This window comes from Corella eumyota, chromosome 5 (assembly GCF_963082875.1).
Source record: "Corella eumyota chromosome 5, kaCorEumy4.1, whole genome shotgun sequence".
In the NCBI taxonomy this organism is placed as follows: domain Eukaryota; kingdom Metazoa; phylum Chordata; class Ascidiacea; order Phlebobranchia; family Corellidae; genus Corella; species Corella eumyota.
The window spans coordinates 1895434-1902802 of NC_137494.1; positions in this window are offsets into that span (position 1 = coordinate 1895434).

Below are 7369 nucleotides of genomic sequence, written 5' to 3' on the forward strand. Positions count from 1 at the left end.
AAAAAGTTAGGACAAATTTTTGTTTTGGCCAGTTGCCTTTAAGTGACTCCGGTGAGGTCATATGCATATATAATTATAAGTTTATACAAAAAATTTTTTTTTTTAAATTTGAAATTCAATTTACCAAAACAACTGCAGTAACTTTATGAACCTATTTTAAGAATATTTTTCAAAAATATTAATATTCATAAAAGTTATGTGCATATTACATAAAAATTGCCAAATCTTAAAATCCAAAATTAATTGCTTTATTAGATGCGCACTTGTCTAAGTTAAATCCCAGATAAAGAAATTTGCAAAAAAAAATTAAAATAAAAAAGTTAGGACAAATTTTTGTTTTGGCCAGTTGGCTTTTAAGTGACCCCGGTGAGGTCATATGCATATATAATTATAAGTTTATACAAAAAAAATTTTTTTTGAAATTTGAAATTTAATTTACCAAAACAACTGCAGTAACGTTATGAACCTATTTTAAAAATATTTTTCAAAAATATTAATATTCATAAAAGTTATGTGCATATTACATAAAGATTGCCAAATCTTAAAATCCAAAATTAATTGCTTTATTAGATGCTCACTTGTCTAACTTAAATCCCAGATAAAGAAATTTGCAAAAAAAATTTAAAATAAAAAAGTTAGGACAAATTTTTGTTTTGGCCAGTTGGCCTTTAAGTGACCCCGGTGAGGTCATATGCATATATAATTATAAGTTTATACAATTTTTTTTTTTTTTTTAATTTGAAATTCAATTTACCAAAACAACTGCAGTAACGTTATGAACCTATTTTAAGAATATTTTAAAAAAATATTAATATTCATAAAAGTTATGTGCATTTTACATAAAGATTGCCAAATCTTAAAATCCAAAATTAATTGCTTTATTAGATGTGCACTTGTCTAACTTAAATCCCAGATAAAGAAATTTGCAAAAAAAATTTAAAATAAAAAAGTTAGGACAAATTTTTGTTTTGGCCAGTTGGCCTTTAAGTGACCCCGGTGAGGTCATATGCATATATAATTATAAGTTTATACAATTTTTTTTTTTTTTTTAATTTGAAATTCAATTCACCAAAACAACTGCAGTAACGTTATGAACCTATTTTAAGAATATTTTTAAAAAATATTAATATTCATAAAAGTTATGTGCATATTACATAAAGATTGCCAAATCTTAAAATCCAAAATTAATTGCTTTTTTAGATGCGCACTTGTCTAACTTAAATCCCAGATAAAGAAATTTGCAAAAAAAATTTAAAATAAAAAAGTTAGGACAAATTTTTGTTTTGGCCAGTTGCCTTTAAGTGACCCCGGTGAGGTCATATGCATATATAATTATAAGTTTATACAAAAAATTTTTTTTTTTAAATTTGAAATTCAATTTACCAAAACAACTGCAGTAACTTTATGAACCTATTTTAAGAATATTTTTAAAAAATATTAATATTCATAAAAGTTATGTGCATATTACATAAAGATTGCCAAATCTTAAAATCCAAAATTAATTGCTTTATTAGATGCTCACTTGTCTAACTTAAATCCCAGATAAAGAAATTTGCAAAAAAAATTTAAAATAAAAAAGTTAGGACAAATTTTTGTTTTGGCCAGTTGGCCTTTAAGTGACCCCGGTGAGGTCATATGCATATATAATTATAAGTTTATACAATTTTTTTTTTTTTTTTAATTTGAAATTCAATTTACCAAAACAACTGCAGTAACGTTATGAACCTATTTTAAGAATATTTTAAAAAAATATTAATATTCATAAAAGTTATGTGCATATTACATAAAGATTGCCAAATCTTAAAATCCAAAATTAATTGCTTTATTAGATGTGCACTTGTCTAACTTAAATCCCAGATAAAGAAATTTGCAAAAAAAATTTAAAATAAAAAAGTTAGGACAAATTTTTGTTTTGGCCAGTTGGCCTTTAAGTGACCCCGGTGAGGTCATATGCATATATAATTATAAGTTTATACAAAAAAAAAAATTTTTAAATTTGAAATTCAATTTACCAAAACAACTGCAGTAACGTTATGAACCTATTTTAAGAATATTTTTCAAAAATATCAATATTCATAAAAGTTATGTGCATATTACATAAAGATTGCCAAATCTTAAAATACAAAATTAATTGCTTTATTAGATGCGCAAATGTCTAACTTAAATTCCAGATAAAGAAATTTGCAAAAAAAATTTAAAATAAAAAAGTTAGGACAAATTTTTGTTTTGGCCAGTTGGCCTTTAAGTGACCCCGGTGAGGTCATATGCATATATAATTATAAGTTTATACAAAAATTTTTTTTTTTTAAATTTGAAATTTAATTTACCAAAACAACTGCAGTAACGTTATGAACCTATTTTAAAAATATTTTTCAAAAATATTAATATTCATAAAAGTTATGTGCATATTACATAAAGATTGCCAAATCTTAAAATCCAAAATTAATTGCTTTATTAGATGCTCACTTGTCTAACTTAAATCCCAGATAAAGAAATTTGCAAAAAAAATTTAAAATAAAAAAGTTAGGACAAATTTTTGTTTTGGCCAGTTGGCCTTTAAGTGACCCCGGTGAGGTCATATGCATATATAATTATAAGTTTATACAATTTTTTTTTTTTTTTTAATTTGAAATTCAATTTACCAAAACAACTGCAGTAACGTTATGAACCTATTTTAAGAATATTTTAAAAAAATATTAATATTCATAAAAGTTATGTGCATATTACATAAAGATTGCCAAATCTTAAAATCCAAAATTAATTGCTTTATTAGATGTGCACTTGTCTAACTTAAATCCCAGATAAAGAAATTTGCAAAAAAAATTTAAAATAAAAAAGTTAGGACAAATTTTTGTTTTGGCCAGTTGGCCTTTAAGTGACCCCGGTGAGGTCATATGCATATATAATTATAAGTTTATACAAAAAATTTTTTTTTTTAAATTTGAAATTCAATTTACCAAAACAACTGCAGTAACTTTATGAACCTATTTTAAGAATATTTTTAAAAAATATTAATATTCATAAAAGTTATGTGCATATTACATAAAAATTGCCAAATCTTAAAATCCAAAATTAATTGCTTTATTAGATGCGCACTTGTCTAAGTTAAATCCCAGATAAAGAAATTTGCAAAAAAAAATTAAAATAAAAAAGTTAGGACAAATTTTTGTTTTGGCCAGTTGGCCTTTAAGTGACCCCGGTGAGGTCATATGCATATATAATTATAAGTTTATACAAAAAAAAAAAATTTTTAAATTTGAAATTCAATTTACCAAAACAACTGCAGTAACGTTATGAACCTATTTTAAGAATATTTTTCAAAAATATCAATATTCATAAAAGTTATGTGCATATTACATAAAGATTGCCAAATCTTAAAATACAAAATTAATTGCTTTATTAGATGCGCAAATGTCTAACTTAAATTCCAGATAAAGAAATTTGCAAAAAAAATTTAAAATAAAAAAGTTAGGACAAATTTTTGTTTTGGCCAGTTGGCCTTTAAGTGACCCCGGTGAGGTCATATGCATATATAATTATAAGTTTATACAAAAAATTTTTTTTTTTAAATTTGAAATTTAATTTACCAAAACAACTGCAGTAACGTTATGAACCTATTTTAAAAATATTTTTCAAAAATATTAATATTCATAAAAGTTATGTGCATATTACATAAAGATTGCCAAATCTTAAAATCCAAAATTAATTGCTTTATTAGATGCTCACTTGTCTAACTTAAATCCCAGATAAAGAAATTTGCAAAAAAAATTTAAAATAAAAAAGTTAGGACAAATTTTTGTTTTGGCCAGTTGGCCTTTAAGTGACCCCGGTGAGGTCATATGCATATATAATCATAAGTTTATACAATTTTTTTTTTTTTTTTAATTTGAAATTCAATTTACCAAAACAACTGCAGTAACGTTATGAACCTATTTTAAGAATATTTAAAAAAAAATATTAATATTCATAAAAGTTATGTGCATATTACATAAAGATTGCCAAATCTTAAAATCCAAAATTAATTGCTTTATTAGATGCGCAAATGTCTAACTTAAATCCCAGATAAAGAAATTTGCAAAAAAAATTTAAAATAAAAAAGTTAGGACAAATTTTTGTTTTAGCCAGTTGGCCTTTAAGTGACCCCGGTGAGGTCATATGCATATATAATTATAACTTTATACAAAATTTTTTTTTTTGAAATTTGAAATTCAATTTACCAAAACAACTGCAGTAACGTTATGAACCTATTTTTAAAATATTTAAAAAAAATATTAATATTCATAAAAGTTATGTGCATATTACATAAAGATTGCCAAATCTTAAAATCCAAAATTAATTGCTTTATTAGATGTGCACTTGTCTAACTTAAATCCCAGATAAAGAAATTTGCAAAAAAAATTTAAAATAAAAAAGTTAGGACAAATTTTTGTTTTGGCCAGTTGGCCTTTAAGTGACCCCGGTGAGGTCATATGCATATATAATTATAAGTTTATACAAAAAATTTTTTTTTTTAAATTTGAAATTCAATTTACCAAAACAACTGCAGTAACTTTATGAACCTATTTTAAGAATATTTTTAAAAAATATTAATATTCATAAAAGTTATGTGCATATTACATAAAAATTGCCAAATCTTAAAATCCAAAATTAATTGCTTTATTAGATGCGCACTTGTCTAAGTTAAATCCCAGATAAAGAAATTTGCAAAAAAAAATTAAAATAAAAAAGTTAGGACAAATTTTTGTTTTGGCCAGTTGGCCTTTAAGTGACCCCGGTGAGGTCATATGCATATATAATTATAAGTTTATACAAAAAAAAAAAATTTTTAAATTTGAAATTCAATTTACCAAAACAACTGCAGTAACGTTATGAACCTATTTTAAGAATATTTTTCAAAAATATCAATATTCATAAAAGTTATGTGCATATTACATAAAGATTGCCAAATCTTAAAATACAAAATTAATTGCTTTATTAGATGCGCAAATGTCTAACTTAAATTCCAGATAAAGAAATTTGCAAAAAAAATTTAAAATAAAAAAGTTAGGACAAATTTTTGTTTTGGCCAGTTGGCCTTTAAGTGACCCCGGTGAGGTCATATGCATATATAATTATAAGTTTATACAAAAAATTTTTTTTTTTAAATTTGAAATTTAATTTACCAAAACAACTGCAGTAACGTTATGAACCTATTTTAAAAATATTTTTCAAAAATATTAATATTCATAAAAGTTATGTGCATATTACATAAAGATTGCCAAATCTTAAAATCCAAAATTAATTGCTTTATTAGATGCTCACTTGTCTAACTTAAATCCCAGATAAAGAAATTTGCAAAAAAAATTTAAAATAAAAAAGTTAGGACAAATTTTTGTTTTGGCCAGTTGGCCTTTAAGTGACCCCGGTGAGGTCATATGCATATATAATTATAAGTTTATACAATTTTTTTTTTTTTTTTAATTTGAAATTCAATTTACCAAAACAACTGCAGTAACGTTATGAACCTATTTTAAGAATATTTTAAAAAAATATTAATATTCATAAAAGTTATGTGCATATTACATAAAGATTGCCAAATCTTAAAATCCAAAATTAATTGCTTTATTAGATGTGCACTTGTCTAACTTAAATCCCAGATAAAGAAATTTGCAAAAAAAATTTAAAATAAAAAAGTTAGGACAAATTTTTGTTTTGGCCAGTTGGCCTTTAAGTGACCCCGGTGAGGTCATATGCATATATAATTATAAGTTTATACAAAAAATTTTTTTTTTTAAATTTGAAATTCAATTTACCAAAACAACTGCAGTAACTTTATGAACCTATTTTAAGAATATTTTTAAAAAATATTAATATTCATAAAAGTTATGTGCATATTACATAAAAATTGCCAAATCTTAAAATCCAAAATTAATTGCTTTATTAGATGCGCACTTGTCTAAGTTAAATCCCAGATAAAGAAATTTGCAAAAAAAAATTAAAATAAAAAAGTTAGGACAAATTTTTGTTTTGGCCAGTTGGCCTTTAAGTGACCCCGGTGAGGTCATATGCATATATAATTATAAGTTTATACAAAAAAAAAAAATTTTTAAATTTGAAATTCAATTTACCAAAACAACTGCAGTAACGTTATGAACCTATTTTAAGAATATTTTTCAAAAATATCAATATTCATAAAAGTTATGTGCATATTACATAAAGATTGCCAAATCTTAAAATACAAAATTAATTGCTTTATTAGATGCGCAAATGTCTAACTTAAATTCCAGATAAAGAAATTTGCAAAAAAAATTTAAAATAAAAAAGTTAGGACAAATTTTTGTTTTGGCCAGTTGGCCTTTAAGTGACCCCGGTGAGGTCATATGCATATATAATTATAAGTTTATACAAAAAATTTTTTTTTTTAAATTTGAAATTTAATTTACCAAAACAACTGCAGTAACGTTATGAACCTATTTTAAAAATATTTTTCAAAAATATTAATATTCATAAAAGTTATGTGCATATTACATAAAGATTGCCAAATCTTAAAATCCAAAATTAATTGCTTTATTAGATGCTCACTTGTCTAACTTAAATCCCAGATAAAGAAATTTGCAAAAAAAATTTAAAATAAAAAAGTTAGGACAAATTTTTGTTTTGGCCAGTTGGCCTTTAAGTGACCCCGGTGAGGTCATATGCATATATAATCATAAGTTTATACAATTTTTTTTTTTTTTTTAATTTGAAATTCAATTTACCAAAACAACTGCAGTAACGTTATGAACCTATTTTAAGAATATTTAAAAAAAAATATTAATATTCATAAAAGTTATGTGCATATTACATAAAGATTGCCAAATCTTAAAATCCAAAATTAATTGCTTTATTAGATGCGCAAATGTCTAACTTAAATCCCAGATAAAGAAATTTGCAAAAAAAATTTAAAATAAAAAAGTTAGGACAAATTTTTGTTTTAGCCAGTTGGCCTTTAAGTGACCCCGGTGAGGTCATATGCATATATAATTATAACTTTATACAAAATTTTTTTTTTTGAAATTTGAAATTCAATTTACCAAAACAACTGCAGTAACGTTATGAACCTATTTTTAAAATATTTAAAAAAAATATTAATATTCATAAAAGTTATGTGCATATTACATAAAAATTGCCAAATCTTAAAATCCAAAATTAATTGCTTTATTAGATGCGCACTTGTCTAACTTAAATCCCAGATAAAAAAATTTGCAAAAAAAATTGAAAATAAAAAAGTTAGGACAAATTTTTGTTTTGGCCAGTTGGCCTTTAAGTGACCCCGGTGAGGTCATATGCATATATAATTATAAGTTTATACAAAATTTTTTTTTTTTTAAATTTGAAATTTAATTTACCA